The following is a 16,463-nucleotide window of genomic DNA, read 5'->3' as shown; positions in this document are numbered from 1 at the left end:
GGGTATGGGGGAATGGGACTCAGCAGAGAGGGTTTGGGTGTGGGGGGCTCAGCTGGGGATTCTGGGTGCTGGGGAAGTGGGGCAGGGGTCTGGGTGCAGCTGTCTGGGTCCTGAGTGGGGGTCTGGGTGCAGGGGGCTCATCGGGGTGGTCCAGGTATAGGGGCAATGGGACTCTGCAGGGGGGTCCAGGTGAAGTGGTTGGGGCTCTGGGGTGGGTCTGGGTGTGGGGGGGATGGGGCTCAGCAGAGAGGGTTTGGGTGTGGGGCACTCAGTTGGGGGGTCTGGATGCAGCTGTCTGAGTCTTAGTGGGGTGGAGGCCTGGGTGTGGGGGGCTCTCATTGGACCTGCTTAATGGGAAGCCCCCGCTGCTGCTGCCAAGGGATGCCAGCTGCAGAGTTAACGAGCTGGAGCGGCACCCTCCCTCATCCAGGCATCTCTGTGCTCACACAAATGGGGGTGGGAGAGCAATGGCACCTCGCCTCTGTTTGGGGGGCAATGTCCTCCCTGTCTCCTCAAACTATGCCCATGGATGTTCCCAGCCTAGGGTTGTCACGTGTCCTGTTTTCAACCGAACGTCCGGTCAAAAAGGGACCCTGGCACTTTGGTCAGCACTGGGATGTTAAAAGTCCGGTTGGTGGTGGAGAGATGAGGAGGGGGCCTGCAGCAGCTCTCTTGGTGGAGCTCAGGGGTGATGTGAGCCCCGGCGGGCAGGGGGTGGATCCCAGCGGAGGGGCTGGGAAAGGCATTCAGCTGCAGCCTGGGGCCAGCAGGGTTAACCCTGGGCAACAGCCGCCTTGGTGGCCGGGGGCTTCCTGCTGAGCTGGCATTGTGGCCTTTAGGAAGTGCCTTCAGCCCTCCCCCCCGCCCAGCCTGCTGCTCCCAGGCTGGTGGGAGCAGAAAGAAGAGCCAGTCCAGCTCCTAGGCTGCATGCAGCCCGTGTCAGGGGAGGGGGCCAGGGAAGGCTCATCTCGGGACCATTCGACCAGCAGGTAAGGGGCTGTGGGGTTGTCAGTCTCCTCCTGGGGATGAATGGGCTGTGTGGAAGCATGAGGCTAAAGTTAGGCTGCTGTCACCAGGAACAGGTCTGAGCAGAGTCGAGCAGCAGCTGGACGTGGAGGCCCCAGCCAATGGCCGGACTGGGGGGGACGAAGGAGAGGGGCTGGAGGTCATTGCAAATGGCAGGAGGAGGAGGAAGGGGTCTGCAGCAGCTCTCTCCCTGGTGCTGCTAGGATTTGGGCTACACTGGGGGCACAGTGAGCCAGGAGCAGCAGTGGGGTATATGTGTGTGTGTCACTTGCGGGGAATTCTCTCCCCCTTCCCCCACCCCTTGCATTCCAGAGAACCAGAAAAACTTTTGTCCTCAGTGTGCTGGCCGAGCCATGTGTCCAGGATTCATGGCAGATAGAGCAGCCCCTGAGCAGGGAGGGTGGGGGAGAGTGAGTGATGGAAGGAGGGGGGATGGAGTGAGCAGGGGTGGGGCCTTGGGAGAATGGGTGGAGTTGGGGCAAAGGTGTTTGGTTTTCTGCAATTAGAAAGTTGGCAACCTTAAGTCCCACCCCACTGTGCGATTATTTACCTCTCTGCTGGCTGCTCTGGGCACTGGAAATGACGCACCCTGCTGGAGGGGGGCGCATGACCGCTCTTGCAGCTTCCCTTTGTTTCCCCATCTTTTTCTGTGGGGAAGCAAAGAAATCTGTGAGGGACATGAATTCTGCATGAACAAAGTGGTGCAGAATTCCCCCAGGAGTAAGATTTCTGCACCAGCCTTTGGCTCAAGCACCAAGAGAACTTGATTTGATTGAATCTCTAATGATGCTTAGATTTTAAAAACTATACACAAAAGGGCAAAAACTCCCTCAATGACAGCACCCATCCAAAAGAAGGTGAAACAGGTGAGAACAGAACTCAGACAAAGAAAGAGGAAAGGATATCCAAAGGTGGATGGGCAGAGAAGGAAGACTGGGAACAGCATACACAAAACAGTGCAGAAAAAGGGTCAACAGGATCTATAATAGGAAAGAAAAAATGGGGTGAAGCCAGGAAGGCAAAAGAAGGTATAATGAAGAATAGTAGACAGAATAAGTTATGTCATTAAGGTGTACTAAACATTGAAAATGCTGCAGTTAAACATCATGTATAATAAACAGTAAAAAACTTTTACTCATAAAAATTGCATGACAATGGATTTTTAGAGAGGCAGGGGTGGCTGTTGGTGATATGATTTTTGCAAGGGTTGCAGCACAGCTGGTATTTTCCTGATCTCTGCATACATATTGGTGTTTCAGAGGACTTTAGAGAATGTGCCTGTCAAGCTGTGTGGAGTGGCTCATGACTGTGAGTGTCAACCCCAAGGCAGACTGTTACAAATCAGGGCACAAACCCCAAAGTGGTTGTGTGTTTTATAATTAGATTTCACCAACCAATCATCAAGTGTGAACTCCTCAAGAAGTACTATAATGGCCTTAACATGGAGTCACAGACAGTTCCCTTAGGTACTCTGGTTTATTGTGCCACCCAGGCAAACTTGCCTTTGTGATAGATGGTCCCTTACACCAAAAATCACAACAATATTCAGGTTACTCCCACTCCCAAAGGACCAGTTCCTTACCCCAGTCAATTGTACCTCAAATCTCTCACCAAAGACAACACTTGTAACCAACCTTATATTAAACTATCAAAAGCTTTAATCACTAAAAAATTAGAGTTATTTACAAGGTTAAAGCAGGAAAATATACACACACAAATGAGTTACAGTCTTAGGTTCCAAAAAGTAATAGAAGCTGCTGTAATGTGGAAGCTCTATATGTCCTTTAGGGCTAATCCAGGCTAAACAACTGGTCATCTGTTGCTTATGCTTAGGAACCTTTGCACCTCAGAGCTCAGGCAACATAGGGATAACAATTTCTTCTTGACAAAGATTTTCATTCCCCTCAGAGTTCAAACTGATGGGATGAATGCTTGTGCACATCTCTTCTTCATGTGTGTTGGGGGAGCATCAACAAAGTATTTTATTCACGGATGTTCCACAGTGGCTTGTCCGGTGTCTATGGGCCTTCTTTTGTTAGAGAGGAGATGACACCAATTGTGGTAAGCTAGTATAGGGGTCGGAAACCTTTCAGAAGTGGTGTGCCGAGTCTTCATTTATTCACTCTAATTTAAGGTTTTGCGTAATACATTTTAATGTTTTTAGAAGGTCTTTTTCTATAAGTCTATAATATAACTAAACTATTGTTGTATGTAAAGTAAATAAGGTTTTTAAAATGTTTAAGAAGCTTAATTTAAAATTAAATTAAAATGCAGATCTTATCAGTTTAGTGTGATCCTTGCCCTTGCTGAGTTTTCCAATGTCTGGCACGTATTTGGATACTTTAAGCTGCACACAGGCTTCTGAGTGATCGGTTGTTAACTGACTCTGAGAGGGACAGAGGACAGATTTCATGTGTGAAAATACCTGTTCACAGAGGTATGTGGATCCAAATGCTGAAAGCATTGCAAACGCAATTTTCTTCAAACAGTTAAATTTCACTGGCAGGGACGTCCAGCAGATCAGAATAGAGGCCCCATGATCTCTCTTGGTAGCTTCAAGTGCACTCCGCAGATCTCCAAACTTTGATGCCCACAATTCTGAGCTTTTTAACTGAATGAGTTGCATTTCGAAATCTTCAGCACCCAGCCACTGAAATACAGACAAATCCAAGTGGCTTTCATTGAACTTTTCAGGTTTAATTAGAAAAGAAAGCATTGGGCCAAATTGCTGGAAGTCTTGAAATCTGTCAGAAAATTCTGATTCCAGTTCTTGCAGGTACATTCCAATCTCATCGACACTGACAGTGCAATGTGTTAATAGCTCTTTTATTTGTTGGAAGTAGCGGAAAGTCGAAGTTCGAATATCCCGAGAAAAAACTGCTAGTTTTACAACAAATGCCTTCCAGGCTTCATAAAGATCCAGAACCGTTTGCCCTGCACCCCGGAGACAGAGGTTGAGTTTGTTTAGGTGAGCGGTGATGTCAGTTAGAAACATGAGCTTACACATACATTTAGGACCAGATCACCCAAGTCAAATACTGGGACACGGGGGGAGGAGGGAGGGCATGGCGGGAGGGGGCAGGGCAAAAAACCCCCCACAATAAAACAAAAAACCACACACACCCCTTTCTCCACAAGCGCCGGAGGGAGGCCTGGGAGACGCAGCGGAAGCGCGGGGCCGGGGTGAGTGAGAGTCCGGCCTGACCCGAGTGCAGGCAGGACACAGTCGGGCAGTAGGGAGCGTAGGGGAGCAGCCCGCGGGGCCAGGCAGTGGCTGTTCTCCACCCCAGAGCAGCGGGACTCGGGAGCAGCTGCTGCTGCAGCTCCCACTGCCGCGGGGGGAGGAAGCGGCCGATGGCCAAGTTCGGTGCCTGAGCCCGGGCCTGTTGCGGGGACCCAGCAGCATGCATGCTGCGCCCAGCCCCTGGCCAGTCGCGTCTGGGCTGCTGCCCAGCTGGTGATATCCCGCGGTGGCCCCAGGGTGGAGGCATCGGCAGCCCAGCCCCGTTCGTTCCCCTGCGGGACCCGAGCGGGCCGGTAGGGCTGGGGCCTGCTGCCCCCACTCCGGGGCTGCTGCGGGATAGCATCAGCTGGGCAGCAGCCCAGACGCGACTGGCCAGGGGCTGGGCGCAGCATGCGCGCTGCTGGGTCCCCGCAACAGGCCCGGGCTCGGGGGGTTCGGGCCCGGGCGCCAGAGCCACAGCCGCTGAGCTTGGCCATCAGCCACTTCCTCCCCCCGCGCCAGTGGGAGCTGCAGCAGTGGCTGCTCCCGAGTCCCGCTGCCCAGGGGTGAAGAACAGCCGCCGCCTGGCCCCGCGGGCCGCCCCCCTACTCTCCCTACCACTCGACTGAGTCCTGCCTGCCCTTGGGGCCAGGCTGGACTCTCACTCACCCCGGCCCCACACTTCCCCTGCGTCTCCCGGGCCTCCCTCCAGTGCTTGTGGAGGGAGGAGGAATGGCGAGCCTGGGGAAGAGGCAGGGATTTGGGGAGGGAGCCAATGGGGGAAGGAGGAGGGCGGAGTCGGGGCGGCGGGGGCGCGAGGACTTCTGGGCTCCGGAGTATTTGCTTGTTTGTCCAGTGTCCCGACCTAACATTGGTCGAGACGCGGGACAAACAAGGAAATATCAGGACAGTCCCGATAAAATCGGGACGTCTGGTCACCCTACATACATTTGTCATCATCCAGTTTGTCCTTTTACTGACAAAAAGACCTTGATTGCATCAAAACAGTTTACAAAGCCCACCAAAACTTTGCCACGACTTAGCCACTGAATGTTGCTGTGAAGTGGAATGTCATTATAATCACTGTCCATCTCTTCTAGCAGTGCTTGAAACTGTCTGTGAGTCAAAGCAGATCGAGCAACAAGGAAATTCACAATTCGCACCACTGTATTCATAACATTATTAAGCTCTGAATTAGAAATTTTAGCACACAGGTTTTCTTGATGGTTGAAACAGTGAAATTTGACTGTCGGGCGGCCAATTTGATCTTCAAGTAACTTTACAAATCCCTTCTGTTTTCCGAGCATGGTAGGAGCACCATCTGTTGTCACACCAAATATTTTTCTGATGTCAACTCCTCATTCTTCAAAATGGTTTACAAAACTTTCCACTATATCTTCCCCCTTTGTTGTGCCACGCAGGGGTTTTAGGCAACAAAGTTCCTCTTGGATTTCATCAGAAGCACAACATCTTGCAACAACTGTCAAACGTGGAACGTTGTTTATATCCACGCTCTCATCAACTGCAACACTAAACACTACTGTTTCTTTTAATGCAGTCGTCTGCTTTTTGTTAATGTTTTCTGCCATTTCGCATACACGTCTCTCAAATGTTCTAGCAGAGACAGGCAGTTCTTTTATTTTAGATAAAGATATGATCCTATTTGACAAATCATTGAACAAAACCTCTGAACTGCTGAAAAAAACTTCTTTTATATATTCCCCATCTGTAAACGGCTTTCTGTTTTTTGCAATGCACTGTGCAATCTTGTATCTTCCTTCTGTGGCTTGTTTTTTACTTACACTTAAGCATTTAAAAACACTGCTTTGCTTCTCATATCCTGCTACTGCCCTTTTGATCGATTCAGTCTTGTCTGCTTCGTCAAGAAAGGTTTTCTCGTGCTTCGTTTGAAAATGTCATCCAACACTTGATGTGCAACAAACAACACTTTCACAACAGAAAGCACAAACAGCACGATCCTTCTTTGAATAAATCCAAATGTGTCTGTCCAAAAAGGCTGAAATTAACCGTCATCTAACTTTGCTTTCTTAGGAGCTGACATTTTGTCAAATGTACCCCTCGACTTAGAGTGGGAAAAAAAATCGTGACAGATGGTACGCACAATGTCAAACGCAGTGCGCTGTTCCACGTGGCATGACAGTGATGTAAGCAGCAAATCAGGACTTTAAAATATCCCAGTACAGTGGTGCTGGAACAATTTTTAAGGTGGGGGTGCTGAGCTGTGCCCCCTCTTGCCCCTGTCTGCACCCCTCACTGCGCCGGGCTGGGGCCAGTGGGCCACAGCTGGGGGCGTCTGCAGAGCTCTGGGCCGGCGGCTGGGACCCCAGGCCTGCAGCAGAACCCGCTGGACCGGTAGCCAGGATCTGGGCAGTGTGAGTGCCACTGAAAATCAGCTCGCGTGCTGTCTTTGGCACGCGTGCCATAGGTTGCCTACCCCTGAGCTAGTATTTCATACTTGGTAATGCTTCTCTCCTAGGGTTGCCAACTTTCTAACAGCACAAAACCAAACACCCCTGTCCTGTGGCCCCACCGTGCCTTGCCTCTTCTCCGTCCCTTCTCAGAGGCCCTGCCCTCGCTTGCTCTATCCCCCCTCCCTCCGTCGCTTGCTCTGCCCCACCCTCACTCACTTTCACTGGGCTGGGGCAAGGGGTTGGGGTGTGGACTCCGACTGGGGGTGTGGGCTCTAGGGTGGGGTATGAGGAGTTCAGGGTGCGGCAGAGGGCTCCAGGCTGGGGCAGGGGGTTGGGGTGGGGGGGGTGAGGACTCCGGCTGGGGGTGCAGGCTCTGGGGTGGGGCCAGAGCAAGGGGTTTGGGGTGCAGGATGGGGCTCCGGCTGAGGGGTTTGGAGTGCAAGGGGGTGTGGGCACCAGCTGGGAGTATGGGCTCTGGGGTGGAGCCCAGGATGAGGGGGTTAGGGAGAAGGAGGGGGCTCTGGGGTGGGGCAGTGGTTTGGTTGAGGGGAGGGGAGGGCTCCAGCTGGGATCTCTGGGGTGGGGCTGGGGATGAAGGGTTTGGGGTGCAGGAGGGGGCTCCAGGCTGGGGCAGGGTGTTGGGGTGCAGGGGGGGGTGAGGGCTCTGGCTGGGGGTGTGGGCTCTGGGGTGGGGCCAGGGATGATGGATTTGGAGTATAGGAGGAGGCTCAGGGCTGTGACAGGAGGTTGGGGTTTGTGGGGGGGGTGCGGAGTCCCAGCAGCACTTACTGTGACTCCCAGGAAACGGCCTCCAGGTCCTGGCGGTCCCTCGGGGCAGGGCAGCCAGGGAAGCTCTGCGCGCTGCCCTTGCGCCCACAGGCGCTGCCCCCGTAGCTCCCATTGGTCGCAATTCCCGGCCAATGGGAGCTGCGGAGCTAGCACTGGGGTGGGGGCAGTTTTCGGAGCCTCCCTGGCTGCCCATGTGCCTAGGGGCCGCAAGGTCCTGGTGGATGCTTCTGGGAGCTGCATGGAGCCAGGGCAGGCAGGGAGCCTGCCTTAGCCCTAGGCCCCTGCTGTGCCACCAGCTGGACTTTTAACGGAAACCATACGCCTGGCAACCCTATTCTCTCCTGATTGTGAGGTTTACAGTTTTAGAGCAAACACTTAAATACTAGCTTATAACATAGGATACAGCTGTTATAAATAAGAGTAATACATGCAGCAACCTACAAGCATTTCATAAAGTCCACAGACATTTTTATAAATCTAATACCTATTTTAACAATACTAACACATAGGTGAGCCAAACTGGTTTCCAGGTACACATTTGTCAGAGTTCAATGAAGCCTACAGGCACCTGGTCTGGCCCAGGGAACAAGAAGACGTGGCTGTTTGTTTATGAGAGACAGAAAACAAAAAACTTATTCTAGAAAATGGCAATATATTCAACTCATGCTGTGGTTCTTCATTTAAACTTAGTATCAACTGAAAGAAAAGAAATTTTAAAGCAGTTGATGATGATGGAAGTTATTTTCTCAAAGCTACAATACATAGGTGCAAATGCAATTTTTAAAAGAATGTATCTAAAAGTAATATAGTTAAGACAAACATTTAAAAAGCAAATATAGCAAAAGAGGAAATAGCTGCAAGAAAATATATTAAAGTTAATGAGAAGCACATTCCTATGGCATTAAATAAGTCAGATAAGGTGTTAAGTATCAGGGATTAACATCCCATACACATAATAAAATACAAGTCAGCAAGTCATTAGGCAGAGATAACAGTTCCTACTAGGCTAGATATTGACTTCAGTGGGAGTTGAGGCATCTCAGCACCTTATAGGATCGAATTCTTTGTCAAGAAACAATGACTTTAAAAAACAGGGCAATCTATCAAGAGGAGAAGGCTTGCAATTAAAATTATTTGTATAGAACTCCTTTTGTGGTTCTCATTTTTAGTGTGTGGATATTTTGACTTTCAAACCTTTTAGTTAAGTATCAAAAATATTTAAACAACATTTAAAGCTCATCTTTAAAGAACTTGCAAAATGTCTGAGGAGCCTCATTTCTGCAAAACTGGCATCCTCAGAGCAGCTGTAATTGCATTATAAAGTAGAGCCCTGTTGTTGTTATGTATAATTACAATTGAAGAAACCTTTCCAGAACTGAGGAAAGAGCTCTTAGAACAGAGAAATATTTTTCCTTAATAAATGGATATTTATAGGAGGTGTTTTTGTGTTCCTAAGTTTCTTCAGAGAATGAATGTTATGTCTGTTCAGTTATTTTCTTCATGTCTCACCGTACTGAGCCTTAAGATTGCCACACTGGCCTTTTCAAACACAACAGAATAAAATGAAGAAGGAAATACAAGTGGATTGAACATATAATAAGAGAACATCCTAAGGAATGACCTGTTTTCCTTATTTTGTCACTAGCTTCAGATGTCAATCAGTTACATTCAGGACCGGCTTTAGGCACCAGCAAACCATGCACGTGCTTGGGGCAGCACAATTTAAGGGGCGGCATTCCGGGCTCTCTCTGAGTTTTTTTGTGGGGAGGGGAGGATGCAGCAAAAAACTTAGAGCCAGTCCTGGTTACATTAATTGAACCAGCTTCTGTTGGTGAGAAAGACAAGCTTTCAAGCTTTTCTCTCTCACCAACAGAAGTTGGTCCAATAAAAGATATTACTTCACCCATCTTGTCTCTCTAATATCCTGGGACCAGCATGGCTACAACAACTGCACAGTTGCATTAATGAAAGATACAGAATGGAAAAGAAAATACATCTAGAAGGACCACACTATCTAATCAGAGATTTTTAGCATAAAATCTAGCTCAGTGCCCAATATTTTCAGAGTTCAGGGAAGGTTAACTCTAGGCTCATCTGTATACATGATCCCCTTTGTCATGTTAAGTAGTACTTTATTCCTGGAGCAGGCCCATTGAAGTCAATCAGACTGATTGAGGAGTAAGATACTATTTTCTGTAATTGAGGACATCAGATTCTGATCCATAAGGAGTAATGAATAGAGGTTCAATACTGTTTTATCATTCACACTGAACCTCCTATAAGATACCTTAATCAGTAATACATTTCAGGGCCCTGGAGAGTTGACTCATGATTTTATTAGTATAGGTGCAAGGATCACTATTTGAAACTGATTACTTCTGTCACTCATGTTGCAAATGACAATGTTGCTATATTACATGACCTGATTAGATCAACCTTTTTATAAATTACATACCCAAAAAACTACGTTAAAAGAATGTTAAGACAAGCACTCAAAAGATAGGAAACGCCAGAATTACAGTTGCCCATGCAACTTTTTTAATTCAGCCCTATTTTGTGTATGATACAGTCTTTAATTGCATAACCACATACTATTTTTTCCATAGGCTTCCTGCACAGTCAGTGAACAAGTAGTTGTTCAATTTATTTTTATCCTTGCCATCTGGTGTATACCCCTACACTGTATACAAAATCATTAATTTCCTCATGGGTGTTTCTATGGCAGTGATCTCCAACCTTTTTACGCCCAAGATCACTTTTTGAATTTAAGGGCAACCCAGGATCTACCCTGCCCCCTCCCGAGGCCCCACAACTTCCCCAAAGCCCCACTCCACCCTCCCCTCCCTGTCGCTCACTCTTCCCCCACCCTCACTCACTTTCACTGGGCTAGGGTAGGAGATTGGGGTTTGGGAGGGGATGTGAGCTCTGGGCTGGGGCTGAGGGGTTCGCAGTGTGGGAGGGGACTCCAGGTCTGGGACAAAGGGTTGGGGTGCAAGTTCTGGGAGGGAGTTTGGGTGCAGGAGGAGGCTCCAGGCTGGGGCACATTGTTGGGGTGCAGAAGCGGGTGTGGGCTCTGGAAGGGAGTTTGGGTGCAGGAGGGGGCTCCAGGCTATGGCAGAATGTTGGGGTGCAGGAGGGGGTGCATGGTGCTGGCTCTGGGAGGGGGCTCAGGGCTGGGGCTTGGGGTGAAAGAGGGGGTTCGGGGTGCAGGAGGGGATATGGGGTGCTAGCTATGGGAGGGGGCTCAGGGCTGGGGTAGGGGTGCTGGCTCTGGGAGGGGGCTCAGGGCTGGGGGTTGGGGTGCTGCTTCCCGCCAGGCGGCATGTACCTTGGGTGGCTCCCAGTCGGCGGTGCAACGAGGCTAAGGCACAGCCCCATGCCGCTCCCAGAAGGGGCCAACGCGCCCCTGGGGGGGAGGCACATGGCTCTGCACGCTGCTCCTCTCTGCAAGCACCACCCCCACAGCTCCCATTGGCCACAGTTCCCCGTTCCCAGCCAATGGGCACTTCGGGGGTGGTGCTTGCAGGCAGGAGCAGTGCGCAGAGGGCAACCCCTGCCCCCCCTCCCCGCCCCCAGGGCTGTGCTGGTTGCTTCCGGGAGCGATGTGGGGCCAGGGCAGGCAGGAAGCCTGCCTTAGCAGCAGCCCCGCTACACTACCGGAGATTGCGATCAACTGGGAGATTCTCTAGGATTGACCAGTCAATCATGATCGATCTGTTGGTGACACTGTTCTATGGCCAGACATTAATAAAGTTATCACCAAAACAATCTCTGTGAGATTAGGTGATATTATAACCCATTTTAAAACCCAAAGAAATCCGTTTTACCCTGTATAAAGCTTATGCAGGGTAAATTCATAAATTGTTCGCCCTCTATAACACTGATAGAGAGATATGCACAGTAGTTTGCTCCCCCAGGTATTAATACATAATCTGAGTTAATTAATAAGTAAAAAGTGATTTTATTAAATACAGAAAGTAGGATTTAAGTGGTTCCAAGTAGTAACAGACAGAACAAAGTAAGTCACCAAGCAAAATAAAATAAAATGCGCAAATCTATGTCTAATCAAACTAAATACAGATAAGATCCTCACCAGTTCCAGAATGCTCCCTTTTACAGACTAATCTTCTTTTAGCCTGGGTCCAGCAATCACTCACACCCCCTGTAGTTACTGTCCTTTGTTCCAGTTTCCTTCAAGTATCCTGGGGGGTGGAGAGGCTCCTTCTTTAGCCAGCTGAAGACAAAATGGAGGGGTCTCCCACGGGTTTAAATAGACTTTCTTTTGTGGGTGGAGACCCCCCTCTTCACTCCTATGCAAAGTCCAGCTCCAAGATGGAGTTCTGGAGTCACCTGGGCAAGTCACATGTCCATGCATGACTCACAGTCTTTACAGGTAGCATTCATTGTTCACATGCTACCTTGAACGTCCTCAAGTAGACTTCTTATGTGGATTGGAGCATTCCAAGATCCATTGTCCTTTAAGTGTTTCTTGATTAGGTACGTAATTTCAACATTCCTTTCTCCAGGAACTGACCAAATGCTCTACTAAGGTTATTTAGAAATCAAGTCAGTACACAGCCAACATTCATAACATCGAATACAAAAATGATACATGCATGCAAATAGTATTAATACATTCAGTAGATCATAACCTTTACAGAGATATGTTACATGGCATATGTAGCATAAAACACATTCTAAGCATATTTCCATAGAGCCTTATGGGAGGTACCATCAAACCCTCATTAACTCCAAAACTTTGATTCATTGCTGGAACACAGTCCATCCTGTACTCTGAATGAGGCAGAGTACATATGCACAAGGGGGACAAATTAAGGTTGTAAAGGCAACCTTAATTCTAGCATTTCCTAAGTTTTGAACACTTGACTTTGCACCTTTATATTATTTTAACATAGGAAATTACATTTAAAAAGACTAAATTTTTGAAAAGTAAACTAAAAAGAATTCTATCATATGGAATCATATTTACTTCCACATGATTCATCAGTAGGATCTGCTACACAGATCTACCACCGGAACTAACAGAGTATCTGGGAGGACTAGAGGGAGATGAGACTTATTTTGGTAGTGGGTATCTCTGTGACTCACAGCTATTTGCTAGACAGAAAAGGAATGTTTAGATTAATGAATCCTGATTCAGTTTAGGGTGACCAGGTGTCATGATTTTTTAGGGACAGTCCTGATATTTGAGGCTTTGTCTTATATAGGTGCCTATTACCTCCTACCCCCTGTCCCAATTTTTCACACTTGCTGTCTGATCACCTTAGTTCAGTTCCAAATTCTGTAGAGGAGGTGGTCTAGTGGTCACAGATCTTTCCATTCCTGCCCTGAGCCTATCCCTGTCCTGTTCCTATCTCTCTCCCCCAGCTCCTGTTCATTTCCTCCTCTGCAGTGCCTGTTCTTGTCACCCTAGGCTTTTGCTTCCAATCCTCTGATTCTTGTCCCAGTCTCTGTCCCTCTCTACACCTATCCTCCAAGTATCTGTCACTCTCTGCTCCTATCGTATCCTATTTTTTCAAGTCAGACTGTTACCCCTTCCACCATACAGCCAGGACACCAGGAGAGGGAGCACTGAAAGCTTAAAAGAGACTGTCTCCATCCTCTCAGTTCTGGTACCGGCTGCCACAGCAGACCTTGATAGCCAAGAGAAGCAATTGCAGCGAAAGTTCTTCTTAGCCCCAGCAGCTCTGGGTTGGAGCAAGTTTAGGTGTTCTATGCAGTTGGAGTATGTTCAGTCCAGCTAGTATGTAGGCGTTGCGGGGAGGGGGACGGGGTGCGGGCGGAACATGTTCAGTGCAGACAAAATCTTCAGCAAGTAATGCTGCCAGCCTATAACAAACCTCTACAGAGCATGTGTGAACTACATCTCTGAGGCATATAAATTGAGCTGGATTTTTACATAATATATATGGAGAGAGCAAAAGGCACATCCCTGACACTAGGGCAATCTCCTGCCAAATTGCAAGTCCCTGCTCTAAAGCAAGGAGGTGGTAGAGCTTCTCACTGAAACAATTGTAAGAATTTTTTTAACATGGGCAAAACATTGTCTTTTCCCTAACCTTATTCTTGGAATGGGCTAAGCTACTTTTGCTGAGACTGTCACAAAAAATTTAATCTGAGGCAGACATCCAGCATGGAAAATTCCAATCCAACAGTTTAAATTTGGAAAAGTTACAAGCACCTGTAAACAGGGTGTTATAATGGAAAGTGTTAGGCAACTTTAACTATAGATGTCACTGCTAGCTCCATCTAAAGTTAGTAGCAATTGGGGTTGGGTTTTTGCTTATTAACAGAATACTCTGGTTTTTTTTGTATAGCTTGAAATTAGGGAGAAGTTGGGATGATAAAGAGTACACATGGGGTGCAACTTTATAGTGTAAAGTGAAAAGCTCCACCAGGAGGAAAATGATCCTCTTCATCAGCAAATTGTGTTTCTTCATTGTTCTGAATGGAGAATTGGAAAAACAGAAGTGCTTCAAAACATTGAAATGATTAATCACTGATAAGTAAGGCTATGTTTTAGTCATGGGTATTTTTAGTAAAAGTCATGGACAGGTCATGGGCCATAAACCAAAATTCACGGACCCGTGACCTGTCCATGACTTTTACCCAAATACCCTCCCTGACTAAAACTTGGGTGGGGGACTGCAGGTGCTCTGGGGGGTGGTGGTCTGGGGGCACCGCGGGTGCTGGGGGAGGTGACCCAGGACCCTCACTGGTGCTGAGGGGCGGGGGTTTGGCGGGGTTGGTGGGACTTCCTATCTGGCTTCACGTCCCTGCAGCTCCTAGGCAGTGGAGGCAGGGGTCAGGGCAGGGGCTCCACTGCTCCTGCCACAAGCGCCGGCTGCCACAGTTCCCATTGATTGGTAACCGCAGCCAATGGGAGCTGGGGGTGGGGCCTGCGGGCGCAGGCAGCATGCGGCGTGGAGACCCAGCCTGGTCCCTCCACTGCCTAGGAGCTGCAGGGGGGGCATGCTAGTGGAGCTGGGGAGCCCCCTACCCCTAGGTAAGTGCCCCTCCAACCCCCTGCCCCTAGCCCTGAGCTCCCTCCTACACACCTCCCTCCCACAAACCGCTGCTGCTGGCCCAGGGGTTGCCCAGCTCGGGCAACCCCTGAGCCAGCAGCAGCCGTTGCAGAAGTCACGGAGGTCACAGAAAGTCACAGAATCCGTGACAGACTCACAGCCTTACTGATAAGTACTAATTATCTGATTGAATACATTCTTTCTAACACTATGAAAAGGTGAGGAGGAGAGTATGAAACATCAAACACTGGATGTATAATTAAGGAAAATATAATTTCTGTTTCTTAATGATTGAAGCGGAAATTGGCAGCTGTGGTTAGGAACATAGTGCACATTTATCCCTATGGAAAACATGCCACTTCAATTCAGTGTCAGATAACAATATGCCAAATATAAAGAGGGATTTTCATCTGGCAGTTTCCCAAATACTTACCGATACTTCTCACTATATTATTAGGAACGCAATACTTATGCTAGCTGGTTGCTGAAATGTTTATGAACAAACTTTAAGAAGAAACTGAAGTATATTTTCAGAGTATAATTTTCTATATAAAATGCACTATTTGTACATTGCTTTCTCTAATTATTCCTGTGATTTTTTGCATACATTCAAATTTCTTCAGAAAAAAACATAAAACTCTGCTCTCTTTAAGATAAAATTAAAAGCACATGCAGAGAAAGGGCTTGATATTTATTCTCAAACAGACATTCTCCTCCCTCCCCTCTTTCCACAGAGGTTTCTTCACACATGAGATTTCAGAATAGGGTTGCCAGGTGTCCAGTTTTCGACAGGAAAACCCGGTCAAAAAGGGACCCTGGTGGCTCCGGTCAGAACCACTGACTGGGCAGTTAAAAGTCTGGTTAGCGGCACAGCACAGCTAACAGGATCCCTGCCCGGCTCCGCGCAGCTCCCGGGAAGCGGCCAGCATGTCCCTCCGGCTCGGGGGCAGCCACAGGGGCTCCACGCGCTGCCCCCATCTGGAGCGCTGGCTCTACAGATCCCATTGGCCGGGAACCATGGCCAATGGGACCTGCGGGGGGTGGCGCCTGGGGGCAGGGGCAGCGTGCAGAGCCTCCTGGCCGTGCCTCTGCCTAGGAGTTGGAGGGACACCCCAACCTAGAGCCCATATCCCCCCCATTCCCCAACCCCCTGCCTCAACCTGGAGCCCCCTCCTGCACTCCACTCCCTTCATCCCCGGTCCCACCCCAGAGCCGGCACCCCCAGCCGGAGCCCTCACCTCCTCCCACATCCCATCACACTGCCCCAGCCCAGTGAAAATGAGCAAGTGAGTGAGGGTGGGGGAGAGTGAGTGATGGTCGTGGGGGGATGGAGTGAGCAGGGGTGGGGCCTCAGAGAAGGAGCAGGACATGGGCGGGGCCTCAGGGAAGGGGTGGGGCAAATGCATTTGGTTTTCTGCCATTAGAAAATTGGCAACCCTATTTCAGAAGCCACTACACTTTTCACTTTAACAACTTAGTCCGGGAGCTAGGTAGTACGGTAGATACATTATTTTGCCATTTTTCGTCTGGAAATATGCATTGAAATCCTATTTTGAATTGCACGTGACAATGTGTTTGGTGGTTCTGCCGAAGGGCCTGATCCAAAGGTCACTGAAGTCAGTGGGGGTCTCTACACTGAATTGAGTGGGCTTTGGATCATGCCATTAGTCCCTCCCCTACATTTGCCACCATTCTAAAATTCATACAGAATTCTGCATGATTTGTAAGTGTTGTGAAAAAGAGCCAGGAATGGAATAGACAGGGTGTTTCAGTTTTAAGATTAATATAGCTTGGCAGATCATATGAGGAAGTTCACACATACTACAGTGTGACAGATTCCAGTCAGTGGTATTAGTCTCTCCATATTATGTGCATCAAATTAGAGCAAATTAAAGGAGTAACCTGACCTGATATCTTTAACAAAAGGCCTTTGTTAAAATTTCTGAA

General features: G+C 48.7%; 1 protein-coding gene across 6 annotated transcripts in view; it reads right to left on the bottom strand.

Moving 5' to 3' along the window:
- Positions 1 to 11,407: 11,407 nt before the first annotated feature.
- The window catches only part of LOC101939581 (myb/SANT-like DNA-binding domain-containing protein 2), an 88,069-nt gene continuing 83,013 nt past the window's right edge, over positions 11,408 to 16,463 (bottom strand). For 4 of the 6 annotated variants that reach the window (XR_010601433.1, XR_010601434.1, XR_006172578.2 and 1 more), the window contains one exon: positions 11,408 to 13,935. The gene's annotated coding sequence lies outside the window, so the exon portion shown is untranslated. The remainder of the gene's footprint in view (positions 13,936 to 16,463) is intronic. The other 2 variants (XR_010601431.1, XR_010601432.1) reach the window with 1 other exon arrangement.

The sequence above is a fragment of the Chrysemys picta genome, chromosome 5 (assembly GCF_011386835.1).
Source record: "Chrysemys picta bellii isolate R12L10 chromosome 5, ASM1138683v2, whole genome shotgun sequence".
NCBI lineage: Eukaryota > Metazoa > Chordata > Testudines > Emydidae > Chrysemys > Chrysemys picta.
The sequence above is the reverse complement of the archived record's forward strand: the minus strand, read 5'-3'. Positions and strand labels throughout refer to the sequence as shown.